Below are 27,534 nucleotides of genomic sequence, written 5' to 3'. Positions count from 1 at the left end.
TGTAGAGTAGGAGAAGGCTCTGTAGCTAAATGCACAAAGGCCTAATAGTCCGCAACTGAGTGTGTGGACCCCTGCAGTTGAGTGTGAAGGGTGGACTTGAGTCTGTAACCAAAGAAGAGATTAATAAGAAAGGTTTTGTTACCAATTGGTGTATCCGTTATTGATTTAATGCAGGGTTGATGTAAATTGTAAATATATTGTTTATTTACTGCAAGCACCTGTATGAATGATTTATATTATTGAATAAAATGAATGTATATAAATAAGCTAAGATTGGAATGCTAGTAAGGACATGGGTAATAGTAGCATTCGGCCCCCGAGTAGGGCTGCGCGAAGGCAACAGTTTGGATTGCGAGGTACGGGAAAGTGTGCATAGCAATGTGAGTGCAGGGTCAAACTGTGGAACACTTGATCTCATGAGACATATATAAGGTGGGGAAACCTGGTTCTAGGACCCTCCCATACTACTTCGGGTGAGACCTCAGTCCACGCTCCATGGAATATTACTGAAAGGACCAGTAGTACTGGGATTTGTTTGACTAAATCACCTTTGTACCTGGGTCAGGCCCCTATAAGCCAACAAATGGTTCCATTGAGAAGGCAGTAGACAAAATAAGAAGGATGATGCCAAGCTGCATGTCACACAATTGGCCGAGAAAAGGCAGAAGGAAATAGATACAACTGAGGTAAGGGAAGTGCGCGAGTGGAACAAAAATCTACCGAGCAGAAGAAGGCTACAGAAGCAGCAGCAACAGCACAAGCGGTAGAGGCAGCAACCATAAAGGCAGACGAGGCCCAAGAAATGTCCTCATGAGGGCAGGAGGTAGAGGAACCACAAACAATAGAAGGGAGCGCAGACCTAGGGGCCGTGTCCACAAGCTGAAGCAACCACATACGGAAGAGTGCACAGGACCGAGGAAGAAGGTCAAGGCCTCAAAATTGGCCATTGACCCAATCACCTTAATCGAAGGTGACCTACATGATATCTATGAGAAGGTTTGCGATGTCACGAATGAGACCCTTTGCAAGAGAACCAGACTGTGTTGGGGGCCCTCAAAGCGAAGCTACATGAGTTACAGGTGCATCCCCTATAGGTGGGTACCCTTTCCACCTAGTGCGTAGCAGGATCCTCGGCCACGGAGTAGATGTTGCACACACGGATGGAAAACACAATAGTGTTGTCGAAAGGGACCCTAGTAGTAGTGAATGTGACCAATAGATTTGCGGTTCATATGATGAGAGGATTTGGCCTTAATTTGGTTTCCCTTCCATGAGAGACAATGTATCTACTATACGATGGGATAATGGCTGAGCTGTGTGGTAGGGAAAGCCGTGGGATCCATGTTCTTAGCGAACAAAAGATAAACATGGAATAGCTTAGCTTGTAGCACAACGAATTGGTGTTGTAGAATCAACAATTGGTGCAGGTGGTAGACGACGCTTGCTGACGCGTCCCAGAGCTGGCCATCCCAGCAGATCTACCGCTAGAGGCGTGGATCCATATATTGGAAACCGAAGTCCACAAGTCTAGGGAAGAAATGACCAAGGTTCAGATGGAGCTAAATCTTCTGATCGTCGAGCTGCGGTTAAAGCCACAGCCCTCCACTCCCACAGAAGTCAGAGAATAGTGCACTAGCACTATCACAAGGGGACTGGAGGAGATTAGAGGTACAGTGCGAGACTGTACTGGTTTATTGGAACAAGAACTTGAGGTACTCACGACTCTGTAGGAGGACACCAACATCCAACACTTAGAAATAGAAGTGCGAGAGCTCCAGCAACAATATGACAGTGTCTGAGGAAATGTACAGACGGTGGTCCTCCCCAGCGGCTTGCAAGGATGCAGCAGGCTAAGGCATTAAAGGAGCAGTTGGACACAACGTGACATAAGGAGGAAGTTCTCAAAGTGTGTGTTCAACCATGGATTAGTGAGGCCTTAACTATGAAGACGAATATCGAAGGAAATCTCACGCACATATAGGGGATGCATGCGCAGATGCAGATAAGCACACCGGACACAGAGGTCTCAGAATAGTGGACGGAGCAAGTTCAACAAGCAATGGCTCAGTGCATTGTCGACATCAGCACAATTTAAGGACAGTTGGAGGGACTTTGCACCAAGATCATTGTGCTGACCAAGTGACTCGAGGGCGAGTCACGATGTTTGTGTTGGGGGCCTATTGGGCATGGAATCCCCCCATGACATGGTTTGGGGTTCAAAGCCCAAGTTTTGACCTAATATTATTGTAAAGACTTCGCAAATTGCGGGTGTGGAGTGTGAAATATATGATAGAGTCACAGGGTTGTCCGCTCTAGTCTTGTAATGTAATGTCGGCCTACCCATGGTCCGCAAACCATGGGATTGTATAAATAGAGCAAGGCTCTAAATGTAAAAGAAAATAAATGGAGAGGGAATAGAAGTAATAGAGGAAAGAGGAGTCTGAGTGACTAAGTGTGTCTTTAGGTAGTAGAGTAGGAGAAGGCTTTTTAGCTGAGTGCGCAAAGGCCTAGTAGTCTGCAACTGAGTGCATAGACCCCTGCAACTGAGTGCATAGGGTGGAGTCAAGTTTGTAACCAAAGAAGAGATTAATAAGAAAGGTTTGGTTACCAATTTGTATATCTGTTATTGATTTAATGCATGGTTGATGTAAATTATAAATATATTGTTTATTTACTACGTGCACATGTATGAATGATTTATATTACTGAATATAACTTAATGCATACAAATAATCTAAGACTGGAATACTAGTAAGGACTTGGGTAATAATAGCGTTCGGCCCCCGAGTAGGGCTGTGTGAAGGCAGTATTTTGGACTGTGAGATATGGGAAAGCGCACGTAGTGACGTCTGCGCAGGGTCGAACCACTGAAAACTTGATCTCATCAGACATCTCCAGGGTGTGGAAATCTGGTTCTAGAACCCTCCCATACTACTTCGAGTGAGACCTCACTCCATGCTCTACAGACTATTGCCGAAAGGGATAGTAGTACTGGGATTTGTTTGGCTAAATCACCTCTGCACCTGGGTCAAGCCCCTATAAGCCAACATTCATGCATGGAAAAATTTGTAGAATAATGTGAAACACTATGAGATCTAATGCAAGGATGAAGACACCAAAAATGAAAATTGAATCCTATTCTTGAAAACTGAAAAGATTTTGGCCTAAGTAGCAGAAAACCCTAAATTCCATAAGAAATCAGAATTCTGTCTTTTTTGGACTACATGGGAGTTCTTTCCTCAAACTATGGTCCTTGAAGGGAGGAGTGAGGCCAAAGCCACCAACTATCAAATTTTTGGTATTCCTTTATCTTTCTAAGCTACTGCTAAGTCAATGTGCAAATGGAAGAAAACTAATCAAATCCACAACTACTTGCAATGAAATAATGCTAAAATCAATTCAACCACTGATCTATGAAATCAACTAAACATACGAGTACAAGAAGAGGATCCTTTGTTGCTAGGGTTGGGCCCTAACCCAAGAGCTTCAGCCCTTTGAGTCGACTTAGTGCTGGACCAACATATCAGAAAAATTACATAACAATGTCTTCCACAAGTCTTGAACTCGAAAATGCCTAATGCTTTTACATAAAAAAATCTGAATCCTAATGAGGCTCTAGGCCTCCTTATTTATACAATTGAAGTATGCAATGACTTCCTTAAATATAGGGAGGCTTGGCTCCCAAACGCAAGATGGACTAGATCTTTAACTATCATTGGTTTGGCTGCCTTTTGATCTTCATGACTCAACTTTTCTTGCAGCTCCTAGCTAGTGTGATTGATGAATGAATATTTGAATGAGTGAGGATTAAATGAGGAGGATCTATCTCCTGCAATCTCTCCTCCTTGTCTCATTCAAGTTTCTTCCCTTAATTAGCCAAAATTGCCATGCTTTTCTCTCAAAAACCTACAATCAATGCACATTAGTCCACTAGACATACCATCTTACTTTTACTCATCTCATTAAGAAAAATATGATTAAAATATGTAAGGTATTATGAGAATAGTTGATTTAAATAAGCTTGGAGGTGTATTAAGGTCCATATAGTTACTGAATGAGTAGGCTCATCATCACCTCCCTACTAAAAGTTTTGCTCATCCACTAAGAAACTCAATAGATATCCATGACCTTCATTCTTGTAGTGGCCTCCCTGACATCCCATGCTTCTATTGTAGTTTCCTCTTCCTGTGAATAGAATCTTTCCTTCCTCTCTATTTCTTCCCACTGCTTTCTTCCTTCCTCTTCCTTCCTTCCTTCCAACATTCCTAAGAGAAGTGGTGGACTAAGTCTCAAGTCAATCCAATTGACTTTGTGTCTTTGTAGAGCTTGCTTGTATATGGGTGTTATGTTTAGTGCCTCTCTCATTCTTTGAGGATAATGGTATTCTTTGATTTTCAGGCTGTAAGGCAAGGTGTTCCATATTCTTTGGCAAGATTTCATGCTATCATCTCCTAACAACCTAAACATGTCTTCAAAGTGTGTGAATTCTTGCTCTTTGGTAGTAAGGTACCTAGGTGCAAGCTTAAGATCATTTGCAAATAGGTTGTGGGTGTTAACGATAGCCATTGGGTTAGATTGCTTAGCTCTTATCATGAGGGGTTTTGTCTCTTCTTTTGCAATTACCTTATTCATCTTTGTAGCTCTCGCATCCTCATGATTCATCCATGATGCTAAGGCCATCAATTTCACGTCCCCAAGTTTTGAATTTGGGTCACATACATTCAAATCTATCAGGGCCAAGTTGTGTAGGTAAAACTCATATATTTTAGTTCTATCCTCCAAGGTGCTTTGATCACATAGATCAATGAATTGTGTATAGTCTTGGAAGGGTATAGTGTCTGTCTATGCTAAAGTCTTAATTTGGAACCTTAGCCACTTCTCCTTAACATACAAGGCCTAAGAATTTGCTGGCATCCTGCACTGGATTGCCTCTAAGGATAAAATGGCCATAGCTACCAACTGGCTTTCCCTTTCTTGTAATTGTCCCCATAGCCATGCATTCTCTGCATCCAAATGAGCTTTCATCATTGCATCTGTGTCCCTTATGTTGCTCAGTTCTTTGTCCATATATCTTACTTTCTCCTCCATGTGGCCCATATCCTCCACTCCTTTGGACTTGGAAATTTGCCTCCACCTATGTGTTTTTCCCCTTCTCTCTCAAGTTCAAAGAATAAGGGGATGGAAAATTTCTGTGGGATGAGCCTACCCCCTTCAATGAACATGTAGTAAGAGTTGAGGTTGGGTTGAGGACTAGATTCCCTCAATTCTAGGTCTTCCTTCTTTGTTTCTTGCCGAGTGATACATTCTTGGTCCATTTTATGAGTTTCCTATAGGTTTAGTGGAGTTTCCTATAGGATGGCCTCTGCTTGTTGTAGTTCCTTCTATGTCTCCTATAGGATGGCCTCTACTTATTTTAGGTCCTTCTGTGTGTCTTGTAGGATACCTTTTCCCATTGATGAAGCAGACTAGGTGACATGCCTCCTAACATAAGTGATGGGAGATTCAGGAGAGGCTTGTCTTGATGATCCTTCTCCCCGATTTCCTCAAGGTGAGATATATTTTCTTGCTACTTTGGTGAGTCTTCAATGACAATAGGAATTTTAGTGGGTGTTCGAGGTCTTCCTTACTTGATTATTTTCTTTTAATTGTCCTAAAGTACAATGGGGTTTGTTTCTGTCTCTTCCCCTTTTACTTGATAGGTGTACTTAGGGCAATAAGAGCAACTGCTACCTCTTTTTAAGTGGGTTCTGGAGATACCCTTAGCGATTCTTCCCCTTCTATGCCTTGAACTGATCTATGTTACTCATTGCCTTATGTTTCCTCTTTTACATTCTCCTTCTCATCCTTGTCCTTCTCTTCCTCTTCTTCCTCTAGTTCCTCACTTTTTTCATCCGTTTCTTCTTTTTCTTCTTCTTTTGTATCTTCTTCATTTTCCTCCTCCTTTTCTTCCTCTTTTTCCTTCTTTTTTTGTTCTTCATCCATCTCACTAGTAATGGGGCTTTTCTCATATTCAAGAGATTTTATTTCTCCCTCTCCCTCCATGTCCCTAAAAGTTTTCCATGTAATAGGGAGTCTTATGTTTTGGAGAGCATCTTCTAGGATAAGTTTGATTAACCCATGATGGGATAGTTGTCGATGTTTCCCTTCCTAAACTTTGATGCTCATATCTATCACTGATTGAAGAAGAATGTAGGGTATACTTAGTCTATTTTGAGGAGGTGTGTCTACTCCAAATCTTAGTTCTTGGAGAAGCCTGAAATGGTATCCATGCACCACACTATATCTCCCTTCACATGATATATATTTAATGAGGTGGTAGCTAATTTCATTCCAAGGGTATGGAAGGCTTTCTGTTCTGACCCCATTTTTTTACTCCATTGCCTCCTCCCCTTCCAAAAATAATCTCTTATTTCCAAGGGTGTCATTACCCTTATCTTCCTTTCTCCATGGAAACCCTAAAGGAAGTTTGGTGATTCTGCCTATGACTTCAGGGTTATTTCTACTAAGAGGCCTTTCACCATAGTAGTGGCATGGGTCCTAGTTAGCGGTATGCGTGAGAGAGAAAATCTCTAGCCACCTCATCATCGTATTGCCTCATTTTTTCAAACAAACCATCCAATTGTGCCTTGTGAATATTTATACTACAAGAGGGTGCTGATGAATTCTCACTGTGTTTTTGGGTTCCCTCTTGTTCAATCCCCTTGTCATTTTTTCTTTGGTAATTTTGGAGGTTTGTAAGGGTATAATTCCAAATTTTAGTGGGTGAGATTTTAAATGACAACCTTATAATATAATTTCCCTAGATTGCAAATTCCTTAACCAAATGGAGGGCTTTTCTATACTTTTTATCTGGAAAATGTGGGAAGGTGTAGCTACTACCTCCTGGTTACTGTTTGATGAAGCTAACCTTTGATCCCTCCTCTCTAAATGCCCATTTATAATCTTGTAGTTGGCTATTTTGTATCATGTAGGTTCTTCTGTACGATCCTATAGGTTTTCCTATAGGATCATGTAGGTACTCCTATGATGAAAATGGCTCACTCATTTTCTTGTAGATGTGCTTGAGGGGCTGAAAGCAACCTTGATTCGATGAATCCTCGAGATTGTGAATGCTTCCTTTGGATGGAAATCAATTTTTTATTTCATCAAGTGGGTGATTGTGTGGGATGGTGTGTTGGCTACCTAAGTACGAGCACCCACTTTTGGACCATTGGTTCCACTACCACTCCATAATTCCTCCTTACCTCACAATCATCTCCCACTTCGATCATTTGTAACTTAACCTTTTTGGCCTAGTCTCCTTTTTCTTCTGATTTGACTATTGCCACATGTGGAGTGATCTAACTGTATTCTCCTCGTCAACTCACTAAAGGTGGCCAAGTTAACTGGCCACCTTTGCTTATAAAACCCACTCTTACACAATCCTACATTTTTTGCCATATTATGATAATGAGAGAGCTTAAGCAAGATGACGTACATTTGGGTAAGATGCCTTGATGGTGTTTCTTGTTGGAGATTGATGTCCTTGTGCCATGTATTTTCTTCATATTTTTTTATTATTGGCCTGCTTTAATGCTTGTTGCCTTTGATGTGCAGGTACCAGAAAGTGATGTTGATGATCATGCTGCTGCTGCTAAGATCTAGAGGATCTTCCTTGACATTGGGATCTATATGCTGAAGATGGCTACAACCTGTGAAATTTCATTTTGTGGTATAGGCTGATACAAGGTTTCCTACAGGAAACCTATAGAATGCCATGTAGCTGCCTCTCCCCTAAACATTTCATTCTTTTTTCACTTATGGAGCAGGAGGATTGTTGTCATGGGTAGAGAAGGGGTCTGGTGATTGGTAGGTGAGAGGTATAGACTTCAGGTATTTTCCCCTTGTCCTATTTTCTTACCCTCTTCTATTTGTTTTTTTCTCTGAAAACTATAATCTTTTTGGAACTGACTTATTGGATGAATGTAGGGGTATCATGGTGGCGAGAGGAATGGTGGTGAATTGGTGGAGTAACATTTTATTTTTGACATAGGCTAGTCATCCCCTTGCTTTAGGGTCACTTTTCTTGGGATTCCCATGCCATTGTAATTCCTACAGGATCTTCTTGTAGTTTTTCAGGGAATCCTATAGGATTACAGGAAATCTTGTAGAAAACATAGGGCCTGTGTAAACTAAGCTGGAGGAGTTCATAAATGGAGGGATTGGTGGGATAATGAAGAATATGGGATGGAGGAATGAAAATATGGAGTGTATAGGTCCTTCTACTCCTCTATTATTTCTCTGATCCTCCTCTTGTTGACCTACGAACAACATTTTCAAAATTTTTCCTTTTCTCTCCTTTATATATATATATATATATATATATATATATATATATATCTCTATCTATATCTATATCTATATCTATATCTATATCTATATATATATATATATATATATATATATATATATATATATATATATATATATATATTGAAAACAACTAGTCTACCTCCAATAGGTTTTCATCCTAGCAGCTTGCTCTCGGTGCCTCAGAAGAGGTTTTCACCTCAGCCTCTTTATTTTATTTTATTTTATTCTTTTTTCTCTTTTTTCTTTTCTTTTTTCATAGAGTTGATGGGGTAGAGACTGAGACTTGCTCCACCACCAACACAGTCTTGTTGATGCCATTAATGAATTCTTGCTTTGACAAGGGCTTCTTATAGACCTTCAATCTATGCCCATTGACAAGTAAAGGAATATCCTCTACATCAATGCTTCTTACATGTACTGAACCATTATCATAACATTTTTCTATTACATAAGGCCCTAACCATCCAGTCCTTAACTTTCCATTAAAATCCTTGTATCTGGAAACATACAACAAAGCCCAATCACCTTCTTGAAACTATTTGTCCTTTATGTTCTTGTCATGCCAGATATTCCTTTGAACTTGAGCACCTCTATGTGCAGGAGGGCCTGCATCCTAAACTCATATAACCCATTCAGTTGGAGCAATCTCTCTTGTTGTGCCTTGGTGAGACCTAGATCTAGTTGCACTACCATTCTTAAGGTGTTGTATTCAAATTTAATGGGAAACATGACCTTCTTCCCATAGACCATCTCATAAGGAGTGAATCTAGTGATGGTCTTCCAGGTGGTATTGTAGGCCCAAGTGGCCTCAACTAATCTATCTTCCCAGACCTTTGTATTGCTGCTAATCACTTTGGTCAGAATGTTGTCAAGCGCTCTATTGGTCACCTCCACTTGCCAATTACCTTGTGGATGCTAAGGAGTGAATGTTCAATTCTTGATCTTGTGCTTGCTTAACAAATTTTAAATTATGTGAGATGTAAATGGGATGCCTTGATCAGTGACCAATTCTCTAGGGCACCCAAACTTATAAAATACATTTTCCCTTAAGAACTCAGCCACTTTCTCCTATGTTGTTGCTTTTATGGCCTTGGCTTTAGCCCACTTGGTTAAATAGTTAGTGAACACAATGATGCACTAATTTTTCCTGGAGGGAGGGTCAATGGGTCCAATGAAATCCATTCCCCACTTGTCAAATGGGTTTAAAGTCACTTGAGGTTGTAGAGGAATTTCATCCCTTGGGGTAGGTTTCCCCATCCTTTGGCACCGATCACACTGACTAGTATACCTCCTCACATCCTAGTGAAAAGTGGGCCAATAATAACCAACTTGTAGCACTTTGAATGTTGTCCTCTTGGCTGTAAAGTGACCTCCACAAGTTCCATCATGACAGGTTAGAAGGATGTCAAAGACTTCCTCCTCCCTGACACATCTTCTCAAAATTTGATCTGGGCTTAGTTTGAAGAGGTTTCCCCCAATCAAAGTGAATGGGGCACTCTTCCTCACAATCTTTCTTTTCTCTTTGGAGGACAAGTTTGGTGGAAACTGTGCAAACACCAAGTAATTTTCTATGTGAGAAAACCATGGAGAGAGAATTGAAATGGCGAATAAGTGTTCATCTGGTAATTGATCATCAACCATCCCTTCCTCCCCTACAGGCAAAGTCATTCTGGATAAAAAATCTACAACAACATTCTCCTTGTCAGGCTTATCATTAATAGTTAGATCAAATTCTTGTAATAAAAGTAACCATCTAATAATCTAGGCATTTACATTAGGTTTATTCATCAAGTATTTAGCTGTAGCATGGTTAGTATGTACAAATTTTTTGATAACCTATAATGTAATGACTAAATTTGTTCAATAAATGCACAACAACTAGGAGCTCCTTTTCATTAATTGTGTATTTTAGTTCGGTTTTTGACAGATTCTTATTGATTAAGTAAATGGCATAAGGTAACTTGTCATCTATCTGGCCTAGAGCTTCTCCTATGGTTTTGTGAGAGGCATCAACATGTATCTGTAAAGGAAGGGCCCAAGTTGGGCCTTGACAAATAGGTGTAGTGTTCAACTTGTCCTTTAGGATGTCTAAGGCCTCTTAACAACTTTCTGACCATAAAAATTCAGATTCTTTGGCCAATAACCCGAAAAAAGGAGAAGCTAACTTGCTGAAGTCCTTTATAAATATCCTATAGAATCCATATAAACCTAGAAAACTTCTAACATCCCTCTGCTTTGTGGAGGTGGGACCCTCTAGATGATGGCTATCTCATTTCGGTCCACCCGTAGTCCTTTCTCGGATATTGAATGACCTAAAACAGTCCCTACAGTCATCAAGAACTCAAATTTTTTAGGACTAAGGGATAGGTTCATTTCAATGCATTTGTTCAACACCTTATCCAAGTTGGACAAAGGCTCCCAGAAATCACACCCATAGGGTGTAAAATCATCCGTATAAATTTCTTCCGCGTCATGGACTATCTCGGGAAAGATACTAAGGACTGCTCTCTCGAAAGTGGAAGGGACATTGCATAGGCCAAAAGGAAGGACCCTATAAGCAAAATTACCCCAAGGACAGGTGAAGGTGGTTTTATCCTGGTATTCTGGGCTAATCTAGGTTTGATTGTACCTGCTGAACCCATCTAGGAAAGAGAAAAGCTTTTTCCCTGCTAGACCATCTAGCACTTGTTCAATGAAAGGTAGAGGGAAATGGTCCTTCTTTGTTGCTTTGTTAAACTATTTGTAATCAACACTATTCCTCCACTTTCCATTTTTCTTTAGAACCAACACCAAAGGAGAAACTCACTCACTATCTGAGATAGGGTAAATTATTCCTCAATCCAACAACTTTTTCATTTCTTCATTGACTATATCCTTGAGATCTGGATTCATTCTCCTTTGTAGTTGTTAGACTAGTCCACACCCTTCTTTGATATAAACGTGGTGAGTACACACCGATTTGTGCACTCCCTTTATTTCCTTGTAACTCTAAGAAAAGTCATCTAGATGTTCCCTTAGCATGTTGCACAACTTTTCTTCTTGGTGTACAGAAAGAGGGGTTGATTTTCAAAGTTCTTTCAGGGCCAAATTCTATTCTTTTGACACAGGTAGGGTTTGAATTAGCTAAGTAAAGATCACTATGATGGTTTCTCTTTGTTTCCTTTACTACTTCCTCTAAGGACAAGGTCCTGGAATTTTGACTTTGGTGTATGTGTTCAATCAAATCATCTTCATCCAGATGTCATCCTCCCATGGAAATTTCTAGGGTATGGCGTTGGGCTGAGTAGATTTCATCTTATTTCTCCTCTTCTATCCATAAAGGTAATTCATGTTCTAGAGATGGCTGAGTAGGAGGGTACAAGATCAACTGCTTGGACATATGGCCATTTTTATAGTGATATTTCCAGCCTTACTGCTGATGTATGAGACGATAACTAGTAAGCTTAGCAGTGATATTTCCAGCCTAAGGCCAAGCTTACTAGAGAACTAGGAAGTCTGCAGGGTACTCCCATGAGTCAATTGAGACCATTGTTGGAAATAATATTGAGAGGGAGCTTGAATCAGTATTTGCAATTCAATAAATATTCAATTCCCAAACAGATTTATATGCACTACTTCAGTGAAGTGAACTTGCGCATGCATGCAACTGTGATTAAGGAAACCAATGTATACCTAGAGAACTTATGATTTAGTCAATTTATCATGTGTTGATCTTTAATCAGTGCATCAATATCTTATTATATAGTAACTACGTGTAGTAATAACATAATAAACCATCACACATGAACACCAAGGTTTAAGGTGGAAATCCAATGCGGGAGAGAAAACACCTGTGGTTGTCATCTCTGTCTTCTTTTAATATAAATAAAATTTGTTTACAATCTTGTACTGGTGCAAACTCATACTAGTACGCAGGTGCCCACTTGCAGAAGGCTACAACCTTGTCTCATTTTCCAGCTTCTATTGGAAGGGAGCTAGAATCCCCTAGCTCTTGAACTAGCTGATGTTTTTACTAGTACGTAGGCACCAGCCTACAAAAGGCTACGACCTTCTCTCTTCCTCTAGGGACCATGTTTCATTAATTTTCAGATTGGATGCTCTTTGTACATAACAATACAATATGAAGGCCTTGTTTCATCAAATTTTCATACTAGACCCATCAGAAACTTTGAAACTCAAATTGTATTAACCAATAATCAGTTAATCTGAACAATGAGATCACTATCACCAGAACACTCTATTGAACCCAAAAACCTACATCACCATTCAGAAATAGATGTAACCTCAAAAATCATACATCAGAATGCATACGCTACTTTACTGAACCCAACCTCCATGTATACGCTACTTCCTTTAACAAAACTTGTGTATACCTTGAGAACTACTTAATCATAATAACTTTTGAATTAGATCTATACCAACCAATAATATTTTGAACATCTACTGTCAATTTCCAAAGATCTAGACAGTCAGCATCAAAGATAACCCTTCTCATTTAATCAATCAATCAATCATACTCAAACTCCTTATGCATTCAGTTTTACATTTAGATCTAAGAAGAATTCATTGACAGAAAAAAATAAAACAACAACACTTATCAGCTAGATCAGTAATTTCTGAACAATAGGCTTTTCCTTTGCATACGCTACTTGGAAGAGTCGAACTTGTGTGTACATGCGCCTTCACCAAGGCAAAGCAATGTATAGATCTACAAATATTAACTCACAACTTTGCTACTCTTCCAGACTTTAGACATACCTAGATCATGACATTTAAAGAATAAAACATGTGTAAGCAATTAGTTCTATCCCAACCAATATCAAATCACTCAGTGATAAGTCATTTCAGGTCTCATGATCCTGATCCAACATTGAATTCAAGGTGCATAAAATATTTCAGATTATATCATAAGCATAGCCCCTGAAACATCAAATATACTTCAGATAGAAGTATTCCTGAGAAAGCCTTTCACTTGTACACCTGGCCCTTTGATCTTCTCATCCTTACATAATTTTTTCCTTCCTCAACACCTTGGACCAAAACCACACTTAGGACCTATGGTATTCTTGGAAGGGATCAAATAGTCATTACTTCGCTCAATATTGTGGGCTAATACCATGGTATTGAACCTTGGTATCCTTTACTCTTGAATTTCCTTGATTTTCCAACCCATACGCGCTTTTCCTCTTGTGAAAGTGCATTCATATGTATACACTCTTTTTTTTATGTGAACCTATGTGTATATGCTATTTCTACAAGGTGAACCTCTGTATATAGCTTAAACTATCTAAAAACATCCTTTTCCTTCAACTTCTTGATTCTTATCAGTAGACTTTTGTTCAAACTTCCCGTTCTTCTATACCAATGCCCTATTATCTTTGAATTGACCTATTACACTGTGAGTTTCCTTTTATCCAATATGAGCGGATGTGTGAGTGAGTTTCCATCAAGGACAAAACCTGTATCATAATTCCAACAACCATCACATCTTCAACAATCCCCTTAAGGGCTACTGTGGAACAGTCTACAAGTTGCAAGACTATTGCGATCTTTCTTAATAAGCTTTCGAGATTGAGCTTGAGCATGGTGTCCTTAGTAATTACATTAATGGCAGCCCCAAGATCAATCAAAGTGTGTGTGACAATGGTTCCATTCATGTGCACATCTACTACATGGCTTGCAGGTCCCAAATACTTTGGGCAAATTACCTACCCCAGCATTAAGTTAGATAGCTGGCCAATGGCATTAATGGTAGGGGTGTCTCTTTTTATCCTCCATGGATGTTTGAAACACTTCTCTTCAATCAATTTGTTGTAAATAGGTACATCCTTTATGGCTTGGAGAAGTGGAATTTTGACACATAGATTTTTCAATTCACCCAAAATTTCATTCTCTTTTGGAGTAGGTTGGACTATATGAGTTAATCTTTCAGGAAACCGTGGTGGATTCACTCTAGGCATGCTTTCCTCTCTTTCCTCCTCACTCTCCCTAGGTGGAGGTGGAGGCTAGTTGTCCGAAAGTACCCTCTCAGATCTTAGGTTGACTTCCTGAATCTCCATAACATAAGCATGATAGGATGTCTCGCCACTGTATACCTATTGTGTTTGTCTATTGTTCAGGTTCAGATTTGGCTAGCCAGGCATCTGAGGTTGTTTAGGTGGAGTAGGGTGTCAAATCTATGGCAGATTAGGTGGTGAAGGCAATAAAGCTAGAACATTGTTGTATGGGGACCTCCACCCCTGGGGTGGTGCATTCCACTAAGGATTTGGAAGAGTATATGGCTGAAATGATGGGCTTGATGGGTGGGAATGGTATTGAGGTGCAAAAGATCAAGGAGGGGGTGTAGAATAGGAGGGATGAGCAGGGGGCCCCCAAGAGGGAATGAGCGCATTTTGGTTAGGGTTGTAATATGCATGGGATGACCCTTGCATGCCCTGCTAGTATGGATGAGGCCAATGGGTCTCCCTTTATTTATTTATCAGATTTGTTCGGTCACCCCTTCAGTTCCCTGATACATAGCTTTTAGTCCAGGTAGATAAGGGCACTTGTCTGTGGAGTTGTTTTCTCCACATACTAAGCATATTTCGATTAGGTTTAATGGACATTCATACCCAGGGTGCCTCCTTGTGCATCTAGGGCAGAAGATGGCTAATTTTCTCTTTGCTTCCTCCCACTTTCTCTTGATGTCCATAATGTCCATCTATAGGGCAATGGTTTGCAACATTTCACTCTTGAAACCTTCTAGCGTATTTCCAATTCCACCTTTTATTGATGCGATGGAAGAGGATGCGCTAGCCATTAGTTGAATACCCCTACCCTTTTCCTAACATCCCTAGAATGATTCATAAATACAGTCATGATATCTTCATAGGGTAGTTGGTAGATGTCCCCTCTTGGTAGAAGGTTTATGGTATCCAAAAAATCTTCCCTTACCCCTCGGAGCAGGGGTAGCTTTAGTGACTCAGGATCAAGTGTGCACCTGGCCCTTTTGTAGCTAAGTTGGAATCTGTTAAAAAATTATATATTACAGAGCAATGGAACACATAAAATATATTTTAGAAATATAAACATAGAAAACATATAAAACAAGAGAGACATAGATATATGTGGTTCATCTAATTTCGGCTACGTCCATGGAGAAACAATCAGTCCTTCCTTTTATATTATCCAACAAACTAAAGAGATACAACCCATAGCACATCTGTTGTAATTCCCTCTTCGCTCTCACACAATACCCTCTCTCTTTGTCACTCAGAATACAGATCTACATAGATGCAATACAATTCCCTCATATATAGCGAGGGGTTGCCTTCTAGGGCAAAAAACCCTAAATTAAACATAAATTCTACCGTCAAATCTATGCCTAATGAATGACCTAGATTGACTACCAAATTACAACATTTTACAAAGAAATTTTACATCTATCTTTAGCTACAGGGGCGCTACCCTTGATCCCCCCTAAGGGGGAGTTGCTAAAGATCGCTATAGACCCCCAAGACCCTCCTTGTAGTGCAAATAGTATGAGCGGTGTTGCCACCACATTAAAAACTGGGGTCCAATGCAGTGATACCTCTGAATAAAGAAGATAATCAGGCTCCAAGCCCAACAATCTCCCACTTGGAGACTGATTATAACAACTCCATTGCTGCTTCATTTGTTGGACAATGACTCCACTTTGGATATGGTTATTTCTCATCTTCATCATCATACTTGAATACCAATTGAAACCGAGCAAATTCTTAGTTTCTCTCTGGTTACAAATTTTGTTAACATATCTACAAGATTCTTGATAGTATGTATCTTTTCTAGCTTCAACTGTCCATCCTCCAACACCGACCGTAGGAAATGATACTTGAGTTGTATATGTTTTTTCTTGGAATGAAATTTAGAGTTCTTTGCAAGATGTATGGCACTCTGGTTGTCACTGTTTAACCTTCCCAACTCCTCCTTATTTCCCAATTCATCCTGAAACCTTTGTAACCAAATCATTTCTTCACTAGCCTCTATGGCAGAAACATACTCTACTTCTATTGTTGAGAGTGCAACAACACTTTGAAGTTTTAAAACCCAATTGACAACTATTCCACCTACAGTAAACACATACCCTGTTGTGCTCCTCATATTCTCTCTATCACCTACCATATTGGCATCAACATATCCTTGTAGAGAAATATTTGAACCATTAAAGCATAATGCTTTATTTGTGGTACCTCTCAAAATACTTGAGAATCCACTTCACTGCCATCCAATGTTCTTTTCCTGGATTGTTCACATAGCTGCTTACAACTCCCACTGCATGTGCAATATCATGCCTTGTGCAATTCATTGAATACATTAAGCTTCCAACTGTTGATGCATATGGAACTTTAGACATATCATCCATTTCTTCATGAGTCTTGGGACACACCTCCTTACTTAGTTTGAAATGGCTAGCCAGAGGTATACTAGTCAGTTTTACATTCTACATATTAAATATTTTCAACAACGTTTCTATGTACTCACTCTGAGGCAATGTTAATTTTCTATTCTTCTTATCTCTAGTTATTCTCATGCCAAGGATTTGTTTTGCAACACCCAAATCCTTCATTGCAAATGTGTTTTCCAATTTTATTTTGAGCACATTTAGTTCCTACATGTTAGAACCTGTAGCAAGCATGTCATCTAGTATAACTTTGTTCAGACATAAACTTGTCAAATTTTAGATACCACTGCCTTGGAGCATATTTTAAGCCATATAAGCTCTTCTTCAACCTGCACACTAGTTTCTCCTTCCCTTTTACCTTATATCCCTATGGCTGCTGCATATATATCTCTTCCTCCAAATCCCCACAGAGAAAGGCTGTCTTTACATCTAGCTACTCAAGATGCAAATCTTTTGCTACTGCTAGAATTAAAATAGTTTTCATTGAAGTCATTTTAACAACAAGAGAAAATATCTCATCAAAGTTTATACCTTTTTTTTGTGCAAACCCCTTCACCACAAGTGTAGCTTTATATCTTTTTATACCTTGATCTTCTTCCTTCAACCTGTAAACCCATTTATTCTGCAATGTTGTTTTACCTGCAGGCGACCTAACTAAGTCCCAAGTCTGGTTATGTGCTAAGGAGTCCAATTCTTCTTTCATGGCTTGCTCCCACTTCTTCCTAGTTTCTACCTGCATTGCTTCTTCATAACATTCTAGTTCACTAGAATCAGTCAACAATACATAATATAATGAAGGAGAGTATTATTGAGGGGGTCTACTTATCTTGGCAGATCTTCTAACACCACTTTTAGGTGTTTGAGGTGCTTGTTGCTGTTGTGGTTGTTGTTGTTGTTATGGCTATTGATCATTATGATTTTCAAGCACCTTCACTTTTTCTGTGATCTCATCAAGCATCGTGTATTCTCTATTTTCTTTTTCTTGTTTCTTTTCCTACATCTCATCCTTATAGAAAACATTTTCATTGAATATTACATCTCTTCTCCTCATTATTTTGTGTTTTTCATAATCATAAAAGCGATAACCAAAATCATTAAAACCATATCGAATAAAGGTATATTTCTTTGATTTTCCTCAAGATTTGTTCTATTTTCTTTATTAATGTGGACAAAGGCTTCACAACCAAAAATCTTTAAAATGAGTAGTTTACCTTTTTAGCTATCCATTCTTCCTCTAGAATACCACCATCTAAGGAACTTGAAGGCCCTCTATTTATTAGATAAACATCAATATCTACAACATCTACCCAAAATTGTAAAGGAAATCTTGCATGCAATCTCATGCACCTTGCACGGTCCATTATTGTCCTATTCATCCTTTCTGACACACCATTTCCTTATGGTGTTCTTGGAACTATCTTCTCTATATGAATTAAATTCTTTGAACAACACCTATAAAAATCTTTGTTGCAATATTCACCTCCATTGTCTGACCTGAGACACTTCAACGTTTTTCGTGTCTCGTTTTCAACCAAAGATTTCCATTTCTTGAAAATATCAAATACATCAGATTTATTTCGAATACAATAAATCCAAGTTTTTCTGGTTTCATCATCAATAAAAGTAACATAATAATGAGATCCACTGAGATAATACTTGAGTAGGTCCCCATATATTTGTATGCATAAGCTATACTTTTTCGCTCTTGTTTTCTTTCCCAACTCTGAGGAATCTGACTCACTTTTGTTTTCCATAAATGAAATTCTCACAAAATTTTAAATCAACATGCTTCAAACCTAGCAACAAATTTCTTAAGTGAAGAATCTCCATCCCCTTCTCACTCATGTGCCCAAGCCTATGATGCCACAATGATGTATCTTCTCCTGTAGAGGTTAAAGCATTAACAAAATGAGAAATACCATTGCATAAATACAATGTAATATCTGTAAAAGTAGTCACATAACCTTCACCTCCCAACTGCCCTGTTGAAATAAGATTTTTCTTTAGACCTGCAACATCCCTTACCTCCTCTAATAGCCATTGATTTCCATTCTACTATTTTATGAAAACAATACCCATTCCAAATTTTTTATAGGGTTTATCATCTCCCAATTGAACCTATCCAAAATATCCTTGAACATAATCATGCAAATGTTTCCTATCAGGTTTGGCATGGAATGAGGCTCCTGAATCTAGCACTCAGTAATCAATAATATTTTCTAATGAAATAATCAAAGCATCTTGCAACACATCACCTATCACATTCGGTTCATGATTGTTTTCTTGTTGTGCATCTCCTACTTTTCCCTTCCGAGATTTGCAATCTTTCTTCAAGTGTCCTTTCTTCCCACATTTCCAGCACACTATCCCTGATCTGGACTTGGGTCTACCTTTCCTTGACTTATTGTGATCTCTTGGGCTCTTTCCTCTTTCCATTTTTCCTCCCCTAGTCTCCGTAGTCAAAGCATTACTTGATGTCTCACTGGAGCTTTTCTGTCACATTTCCTCGCTAAGGATTGCATCGACAACATCATCAAACTTTAAAGTACTATATCAAGAGACAATGCTACTAATAGACATAACTAAACCATTCCAACTTTTTGGCAATGAGCATATAAATAACAGAGCCCTAACTTCATCATCAAAAGTTACCCCTACAGAACTTAACTGACTGGTGAATGTATTAAATTCATTTAAATGATCAGCAATAGATCCACCTTATGGCATCTTCATATTAAATACACGCTTCATAAGAAATACCTTACTTGAGGCTGAGGGTTTTTCATATAGTTTGGCCAATGCTTTCATTAAACCCTCTTTTTTCATTTCCTTTGAAATATTAAATGCTACCGATGCTGCTAGGCACCGCTGTATTGTTCCAAGTGCATTACTATTGAGAATATCCCATTCTGTGTCTGTCATACTCATTGGCTTCTTTATTTTTCCTCTCAATGGTAGGTAGATATATTTTTGATATAGATAATACTCCATCTGCATCTTCCATAGCTGGAATTTTTGTCTGTTAATTTTTTCAACCCTAAACCTACCATCTTCCGCCATTTCTCCCATTCAAGCCAAGAAACCTTCTCTCCTGCAAGTTTATCAGCCAAATATACCTTCATCTCTGATACCAGTTGTTAGAAAATTATATATTACAGAGCAATGGAACACATAAAATATATTGTAGAAATATAAACACATAAAACACATAAAAAAGAGGGAGACATAGATATACATGGTTCACCCAATTTGGGGCTACGTCCACGGAGAAACACCGCGACCTTCCTTTTATAATATCGAGAAAATTAAAGAGACACAACCTACAACAAATCTGTTGTAATTCCCCCTTCACTCTCACACAATCTCCTCTTTATTTCTCACTTACAATACAGATCTACATAGATGCAATACAATTCCATCATATATAGCGAGGGTTTGTCTTTTAGGGAAAAAAACCCTAAATTAAACATAAATTCTACTATGAGATCTCCACCTAATGAATGGACCAGATTGAGTATGAAATTACAACATTTTACAAGGAAATTTACATCTATTTTTAGCTACAGGGGCGCTGACCTTGATCGCCCCCAAGGGGGAGCTCCTAAATGTCACTGTGGCCCCCCCGTGGACCCCCCTTGCAGCACAAATATTATGGGTGGCATTTCTACCACATTGCAAACTGGGGTCCAATGCGGTGACACCTCTGAATAAATAAGATAATCAGGCTCCACACCCAATATAATATTTCTTCATAATCCTCTAGGGATTCATCATGCCCAAGGTCATCCCAAAAATTTCCTCTTTAGTGTCTTTGGACCTACAGTAGTGCCAATACTTGTTGTTGAAGGCTTGCTACATCTGAGCCTAGGTTGTGATGTTATCCCCAGATAAACCCATGAACCAATGCAGAGCTACATCCTTGAGAGTGGATGGGAATAGTTTCAACTTCTTCTCATCAATGGTGTAATCATAAGTTCTACATATGACAAGAAATTCAAACAGGAAAGTGTCTAGATATTCTAAGGTCAGGCCATGAAAATGAGGAATAGAAGAGGGGCTTATGTTTTTCATCTTGGTATCCCCATTAGTTTCTCTAATGGGAAATACACCCTCAGTTATTTCTCTATATTCTCTGTCACCTATTTTTAGCCATTAGGTCAGTTGGAATGGGTTCTCCTTCTTCTCCTCCTCCTGTAGGCTCTTCAAACATCTCTGGTTATTCACCTAAGGGGTCCTCCAATTCACAGCTATCGAAGAAGAGGGAAGGTTGGATGTTTGAAGTGGTGGGGGTATTTGGTAGAAATTTTCCTATGTCATCCCTATCCCTACGAGGAATGAAAGAAGTGTTTTTTCTTTGTTTTGTGGTTTTTCGAAGCTTTGAGACTAATTGTAGAATTAAAATATCAAAATGGATGGAAACTAACTACTGAATGAAATGTCACTTGAAGAATGGAAAATAAAGCAAACAAACTTACAATTACTTTGAAGAAATGAAGCTTATAGTAGAAATCACATCTTACTTGGACACCTTCCTAGAAATGATGCCAAAAAGTGATGAGCACCAATATTGTAGTAGGAATGTTGCAATTCCTAGGGCTACCAACTTTACTTTAACAACTTGGGGTTCGTACAAACTTGGAGGTGATAATGTTGTATACACAAGTAGATTCATTAGGTCCACTCTTTTCACCGCTGAGTTGGTGATAGACCAGTATGGTTTCTCAAACCAGCCTTCTATTGATTTAGAAGAAGCTTGATTACCAATGCACAAAGGGGAAATTTCCACTAACTAGAATCTTATCTACTGTAGTATGGAAAGAATGAAATCAAATGCTTAAATACACCACTCATCTAACTAATTGCTAAGAGAGTTTGCTTCAAAAGAATGCCGAGTTAGCATATGTGTAATCCTACTATCCTAGGTGTGCACTTTGAAATAGCCAAACATTCTACTGTTGTGCATATAAATGAACACAATAACTCTTTTTCCTTTTTTTCTTTTTTGTGAAAACTATGAATGCTAAACCCTCTTGGTGATGTGGTAGGTTGGTTAGAGATGCTGGTGAAATTTCTGATGGCTTGGTAGGAAAGTAGGGGCCTTCTCCTATCTTCATGGATGCTTTTTCCACAATTCAGCCTCAAAATAGGCCACTACAAGTCATCCTACAGTATGTCCTAATGCTTCCTACAGGATGTCCTAATGCTCATATAGGATCTCTCTGAGAGTAATAAGAGTGATTTGGAAGGTAATGTAGGCCTTAGGGAAGGTGAATGGTGGGAGAAATAAGGCAAGGGCATGGCTAGGACTCCTTCCGAGCTCAAAACAAAGTTTGTAGGATGGCTGGATTTTCTCAACAACCTTGGAAAGTTGTTCTTATGGAATGATGAATTGGATAAGGGACTTAGTGGATTATGATGATCATGAATGGATGATGTTAGGTTGGGGTTGCTGGTCATGAGATCTCCCTGCATTGTTGAAACTCCTACACTGCATCAATCGCTGGCATTTATCCATGAATCATGTCAAACAAGAAATATTTTCAATCAACTAAGAAAACAAAATTCCATTATCTAGTTGCCTATTTCATGCATGGAAAAACTTGCAGAATAATGTGAAACACTATGAGATCTAGTGCAAGGCTAAAGATATCAGAAATGACATTTGAATCCTATTCTTGAAAACTGAAAAGATGCTGGCCTAAGTAGCAGGAAACCCAAAATTCCATAGGAAATCAGAATTATGTCTTTTTGGGGATGCATAGGAGTTATTTCCTCGAAGGGAGGAGTGAGGCAAAAGGCACCTACTATCATCCTTTTTGTATTCCTTTATCTTTCTAAGTTATTTCTTAAGCAATGCACAAATGGAAGCAAACTAATCAAATCCACAACTACTTGCAATGAAATAGTTCTAAAAGAAATTCAACCATTAATCTATGAAATCAACTAAGCATACAGGTACAAGAAGAGGAGACTTTGCTACTAGGGTTGGGCCCAAACCCAAGAGCTTCAGCCCTCCAAGTTAACTCAGTGCTGGATCAAGGAAATGCTCATTCTCATTACATATCAGAAAAAGTACATAACAATGTCTTCCACTAGTCTTGAACTCGAAAATTCTTAGTGATTTTACATTAAAAAAATGAATCCTAATGACGCTCTAGGCCTCCTTATTTATACAATTGAAGTCTCCAATGACTTCCTTGAATCTAGGGAGGCTTGGCTCCCAATCTCAAGATGAACTGGCTCTTTAACTGTCATAGGCTCAACTGCCTTTTGATCTTCATGACTCAACTTCTTGCAACTCCGATCTAGTGTGATTTTACGAAGGAATATTCGAATGAGTGAGGATTAAATGAGGAGGATCTATCTCCTACAATCTCTCCTCTTTATCTCATTTGCGTTTCTACCCTTGATTAGCCAAAATTTCCATGATTTGCTCTCAAAAACCTACAATCAATGGGCATTAGTCCAGTAGACATAACATCTCACTTTTACTCATCTCATTAAGCAAAATACAATTAAAATATGTAAGGAATTATGAGAAGAGTTAATTTGAATATGCTTGGAGGTTTATTAAGGTCCATATAGTTACTAATGATGAGGTTCTTCATTACGTGGGTTGTTTCTGAAAGGGCTGGTAGTGTAAGGTTTTGTTGCTTAGCGTAGCTAGCTCTGAACTTGGGTCCAAGATCCCTCAAGCTAACATGATAGCATGAACACCAACTCAAATATCACCCCCCTCAAGAATGTTAAAAATTTTCACCAACAATTAATTTGGGCATTGCTAAGGATTGGGACATCCATTCCCACTATTGAATTCTTCTATCAATATTATTTTGGCTATAAAAATAAAGCCTCATATGGTTCGGGCTATTAGAAAAAATAATGGTCATTGAGCAACATCTAGAAAATATATTATGGACACCATTGATAAATTAGGAAACAATCTAAGGGGCTTCTCTAGGAACTACCACTTTTAGCCCTTCCTCATGGTAGTATATTGACAATTTCCTTTGTGACAACTATGCGATAATGATCTAAAACAAGCATCAATAGATTTGAATAACTATAAAAATATACATCAATTTTGATAGCAGGGATACTGTGTGATAATAGCATGCCTTCCTTCCCTTGAGGTGCCTTCCATGACATAAAAATGAAATTCATGAGCACACTTCAACAAACCCCTGCACAAGAATCACAAATTTATTGCTCACGGATGACTCTCTGGCTTTGGAAACAATATAAGGATGGTGCGGATGAAGTATCTGAGGATAGTTGACAAGGCTCCTGATTTGATAAGGGGTCTGTTGGAGGCTCTGGTCTCTCTTTATAAGGGTGAAGTATCTAAACATGTATAGTAATTCAACTTCCCCTAGTACCACCTAAAAAGGTTGGTTCCAAAAAGGCCATACATGATAAAATGTCATTAGATAAAATAATATCTTTATTTCCTTTTGTACATAAAAAGGTACCTTTTGTGCATTGACATATAAAAATTTATAGGTAATCTCGATTTATGTGGTCTACAAGTTGAAAATATTTGTAAGAATATGCTTGAGTTTCCCTACATTAGTACTCAAGTTTGATGATGATGTCAATGCCATGGATGTTGAACAAGGAAAATCTCCAAAATACCATTCTTAAGTGATACTTTATGCATGTATTTCATTTAGGTGTTTTAATTATGCATTCTTTCTATTAACCCAATAATATCTTCATAATGCAAGGAAGGAAGAAATGTTGTAAAAGAAATATGTTTATAAATAGATTTTAACACTGATTATATGCATTTATTTCATTTAGGTAATTTGAATTTTGTATTGTTTATACTAATATAATGAAATATTCATAACGCAAGGAAGGAAGGATTTTTTTAAAAAGGATTATGTCTATGAATAAACATTAAGACTGATAATATGGAACCCATTGGATTTTATCAGAACATGCTAAGACATTAGCACAGTACTGGAATGGATTGTAGAAATATTTACAATGGAAGTGCCTCTTTCTATGCTTCTTGTGTTCTTTTGAGTCTAATTTTTATCTAAGAAATGAGTCAAAGAGGAAAGGAATATAGAAAGATGGATCAACGGCCCAAGAACCAAATAGGTATTCGCTTTGCAAATTTGAAATGATTATATATATATATATACACACACACACACACACACACACACACACACACAAAATTGTTCTCTTTGATCATTTTTTATGTTTTAGTAAATCTTTGAGTGATATTCACAAACCATTTACTTCTCTCGCAATTTTCCAAAAACTATATTGTGATAGATGAAAATTCCTTGTTCAAGACACAACTTGTTACATTCAATGGAGATTTTCCATACACATTCAAAAATCTTATAAAAAAGATAGAGATGCTTGATCACACTAAAATAATTGGTTATGTGGGATTTGGAAATGTGTACAAGCTAGTGATGGACAGTAACAACTTATTTGTGGTGAATAAAATTAAGAAGTGTGGTGTAGCATCCAAACAGATATTTGAGAGCGAGTTGGATATTTTGGGAAGAAATAAACACAGGAGTAATGTTAATTTGTAGGGTTATTGTAAATATCGATCAGAAAAAATTCATATCTATTATTTCTTACTCATGGGAATCTTAGATGAATTTATCCATGGTTAGTACATTGAAAATTAGATGAATATTTTTATTGATGTCATAGTTTGCAACCATGATGTATGTCTGCTTATAAGGTTTCTAATTTTGTTCAAACTACAAACCACCTGATCCACATTTAAATTAGATGACCTGTTTGAATATATCACTTGGAGCAAGTCGAGGCCTAACTTACTTGCATCATGGTTGTGACCATATAATTGTCCATCGTGACATAAATTCTAGCAATATACTCATTGATGAAAGGTTGGAGGCACATGTATGACACTGAGGTATTGCAAAGATATTTGAAGATGAAAAAACACATGTAGCTACCATTTTTGCAGGCATACTTGGATACTTAGCTCCAGGTATGTTGGTCTTCCTTCTACACATGAGCCGAAGTTTATTTGTGTCAGACTAGGCAATAACTCCTCAACCAAAAATTGATTCATGTTTATTCCTTCAGGTAGTTATTCATTAAAGACATGAGGGAGAGATTGTTCAGTTCATCTCCAGATGACTATTCATATTACTTATTTATCTATTTACATTATATTCACCCAATCATGAGGATTAGGTGTCAACATTCCCCCCCTTAATTTGAAGGGATGTTGGTGAGTCCAAGCATCATTATGAATCATTCAAACTTTTCTCTTCCAAGCTCTTTGGTGAAGATGTCTACAATTTTCTCATTTGTGGAACAATGATGGAGATGGATTGTTTTGGCCTCAGCATGATGTCGAATCAGATAATATTTAGTATTGATGTGATTCATTCGATCATGGAACTTTAGGTTCTTGGCCAGCTTTATTGCAGAGGTATTGTCAATCGTGAGTGGAGTTGATTGTAGTTGTTTTACCTGCAAATCTTCAAGAATTTTCTTGAGCCACACAATTTCTTTTGTTGCTTCAGCTGCTGCCACATATTCTTCTTTTGTTGTGGAATATGCTGGAACTGATTGTTTGTGTGATCTCCAGGAGATAGCTCCTGATCCAAGACTCATAGCATATCCTGAAGTAGATACCCCAGTTTCTTTGTCTCATCGAAGTTTGAATTAGATTATCCAGTCAAGATGAAGTCGTCCACCTGTGTATACTTGATTCCAAAGTCTTGAGTTCCCTTCAAGTACCTTAGAACTCTTTTTGCAGCAGACCAATGTCCCTCACAAGGCTTTTGCATAAACCTGGAGAGGATTCCAGTAGCAAACGAAATGTTTGGTCTAGTAGTAGTTAGGTAGTTGAGACTTCCTACGAGCTGTCTATACTTTGTTGCATCCTCAAATTCTTTTCCTTCAATAGATGTGAGCTTTAAGTTTTGTTCCATTGGAGTAGTAAGAGGATTTCATTTTTCATGCCAAACCTATTCAACAGATCTCCAATGTATTTATTTTGAGAAAGAAATATGGACTTCGGATGTTGGGTTACTTCAATGCCAAGATAGTAATGAACATAGCCCAAATCAGTCATTTCAAAACTTTTCCCGAATTATTTATTTATGGATGCAATGTAGCTTTCATTATTCCCTGTCATCAAAAGATTATCTACATATACTACAAGATATACAACTATTTTTCCAACTTTCTTGACAAATAAAGTTGCATCATCAAGATCATAATGTTCGAAATTGAGTTTCAGAAGATGCTCAGTTAGTTTTTCATACTAGGCTCGCGGTTATTGTTTGAGGCTATACAAGGACTTCACAAGTCTGCATACTTTATGTTCATGTCCTTTCACAACAAATCCTTCAGGATGAGACATAAAAACATTCCCTTTTAGATCTACATTTAAGAAAGCAGTTTTTACATCCATTTGATGAACTTTCCAACCATTCTGAGCTGCTAGTGCAAAGAGTGTCCTGATGGTAGCCCATTTTGCTGTGGGGGAAAAAGTCTCCTCATAATCGACCCCTTCCTTCTGTTCAAAACCTTTTTCCACAAGTGTAGCTTTGTGCTTTTCAAGTGAGCCATCAGCTTTATACTTGTTCCTATAGACCCACTTGCAGCCAATTGGTTTGGTTCCTAATGGAGGATCAACCAGCTTCCAAGTGTCGTTCTTTATGAGGGCATCATACTCCTTTTGCGTCGCTTCTTTCCATTCATAATGAGAAGAAGCTTCTTTTGAAGGAAGTTGATTCAAAATC

Source organism: Pinus tabuliformis, chromosome 7 (assembly GCF_031772625.1).
Source record: "Pinus tabuliformis cultivar Carrire ecotype Pingquan chromosome 7, CPIR1, whole genome shotgun sequence".
In the NCBI taxonomy this organism is placed as follows: domain Eukaryota; kingdom Viridiplantae; phylum Streptophyta; class Pinopsida; order Pinales; family Pinaceae; genus Pinus; species Pinus tabuliformis.
The sequence above is the reverse complement of the archived record's forward strand: the minus strand, read 5'-3'. Positions refer to the sequence as shown.